General features: G+C 52.9%; 1 protein-coding gene across 1 annotated transcript in view; it reads left to right on the forward strand.

Annotated features, from left to right (window-relative positions):
• The window catches only part of GTPBP8 (GTP binding protein 8), a 19,179-nt gene that overhangs the window by 13,492 nt on the left and 3,187 nt on the right, over nt 1-2,500 (forward strand). The window lies entirely within an intron of this gene.

The following is a 2,500-nucleotide window of genomic DNA, read 5'->3' on the forward strand; positions in this document are numbered from 1 at the left end:
TGTGTGTGTGTGTTACACAGCGGTGTGTGCGTGTGCGTGTGTTACACAGCGGTGTGTGTGTGTGTGTGTTACACAGCGGTGTGTGTGTGTGTGCGTGTGTTACACAGCGGTGTGTGTGTGTGTGTGTTACACAGCGGTGTGTGCGTGTGCGTGTGTTACACAGCGGTGTGTGTGTGTGTGTGTGTGTTACACAGCGGTGTGTGTGTGTGTGTGTGTTACACAGCGGTGTGCGTGTGTGTGTGTGTGTTACACAGCAGTGTGTGCGTGTGCGTGTGTTACACAGCGGTGTGTGTGTGTGTGTGTTACACAGCGGTGTGTATGTGTGTGTTACACAGCGGTGTGTGTGTGTGTTACACAGCGGTGTGTGTGTGTGTGTGTGTTACACAGCGGTGTGTGTGTGCGTGTGTGTTACACAGCGGTGTGTGTGTGTGTTACACAGCGGTGTGTGTGTGTGTGTGTGTGTTACACAGCGGTGTGTGTGTGTGTGTGTGTGTGACACAGCGGTGTGTGCGTGTGTGTGTTACACAGCAGTGTGTGTGTGTGTGTGTGACACAGCGGTGTGTGTGTGTGTGTGTGACACAGCGGTGTGTGTGTGTGTGTGTTACACAGCAGTGTGTGTGTGTGTGTGTGACACAGCGGTGTGTGTGTGTGTGTGTGTGTGTGTGACACAGCGGTGTGTGTGTGTGTGTGTTACACAGCGGTGTGTGCGTGTGTGTGTTACACAGCGGTGTGTGTGTGTGTGTTACACAGCGGTGTGCGTGTGTGTGTCACACAGCGGTGTGTGTGTGTGCGTGTGTCACACAGCGGTGTGTGTGTGTGTGTGTGTGTTACACAGCGGTGTGTGTGTGTGTGTGTGTGTGACACAGCGGTGTGTGTGTGTGTGTGTGTGACACAGCGGTGTGTGTGTGTGTGTGTTACACAGCAGTGTGTGTGTGTGTGACACAGCGGTGTGTGTGTGTGTTACACAGCGGTGTGTGCGTGTGTGTGTGTGTGACACAGCGGTGTGTGTGTGTGTTACACAGCGGTGTGTGTGTGTGTGTGTGTGTTACACAGCGGTGTGTGTGTGTGTGACACAGCGGTGTGTGTGTGTGTGTGTTACACAGCAGTGTGTGTGTGTGTTACACAGCAGTGTGTGTGTGTGTGTTACACAGCGGTGTGTGTGTGTGTGTGTGTTACACAGCAGTGTGTGTGTGTGTGTGTCACACAGCGGTGTGTGTGTGTGTGTGTGTGTCACACAGCGGTGTGTGTGTGTGTGTGTGACACAGCAGTGTGTGTGTGTGTGTGTTACACAGCGGTGTGTGTGTGTGTGTGTGTTACACAGCAGTGTGCGTGTGTGTGTGTGTGTTACACAGCGGTGTGTGTGTGTGTGTGTGTGTTACACAGCGGTGTGTGTGTGTGTGTTACACAGCGGTGTGTGTGTGTGTGTTACACAGCAGTGTGTGTGTGTGTGTGTTACACAGCGGTGTGTGTGTGTGTGTGTCACACAGCAGTGTGTGTGTGTGTGTGTTACACAGCAGTGTGTGCGTGTGTGTGTGTGTTACACAGCGGTGTGTGTGCGTGTGTGTGTTACACAGCGGTGTGTGTGTGTGTGTGTGTTACACAGCGGCGTGTGTGTGTGTTACACAGCGGTGTGTGTGTGTGTGTGTTACACAGCGGTGTGTGTGTGTGTGTGTGTTACACAGCAGTGTGTGTGTGTGTGTGTTACACAGCGGTGTGTGCGTGTGTGTGTGTTACACAGCGGTGTGTGTGTGTGTGTGTGTTACACAGCGGTGTGTGTGTGTGTGTGTGTTACACAGCGGTGTGTGTGTGCGTGTGTGTGTTACACAGCGGTGTGTGCGCGTGTGTGTGTGTTACACAGCGGTGTGTGTGTGTGTGTGTGTCACACAGCGGTGTGTGTGTGTGTGTGTTACACAGCGGTGTGTGTGCGTGTGTGTGTGTTACACAGCGGTGTGTGTGTGTGTGTGTGTGTTACACAGCGGTGTGTGTGTGTGTGTGTGTGTTACACAGCGGTGTGTGTGTGTGTGTGTGTTACACAGCGGTGTGTGTGTGTGCGTGTGTTACACAGCGGTGTGTGTGTGTGTGTGTTACACAGCGGTGTGTGTGCGTGTGTGTTACACAGCGGTGTGTGTGTGTGTGTGTGTGTGTTACACAGCGGTGTGTGTGTGTGTGTGTGTTACACAGCGGTGTGTGCGTGTGTGTGTGTTACACAGCGGTGTGTGTGTGTGTGTGTGTGTTACACAGCAGTGTGTGTGTGTGTGTGTGTGTTACACAGCGGTGTGTGTGTGTGTGTGTTACACAGCGGTGTGCGTGTGTGTGTGTGTTACACAGCGGTGTGTGCGTGTGTGTGTTACACAGCGGTGTGTGTGTGTGTGTTACACTGCGGTGTGTGTGTGTGTGTGTGTTACACAGCAGTGTGTGTGTGTGCGTGTGTGTGTGTTACACAACGGTGTGTGTGTGTGTGTGTTACACAGCGGTGTGTGTGTGTGTGTGTGTCACACAG

This window comes from Lampetra fluviatilis, chromosome 48 (genome assembly GCF_964198595.1).
Source record: "Lampetra fluviatilis chromosome 48, kcLamFluv1.1, whole genome shotgun sequence".
Lineage (NCBI taxonomy): Eukaryota > Metazoa > Chordata > Hyperoartia > Petromyzontiformes > Petromyzontidae > Lampetra > Lampetra fluviatilis.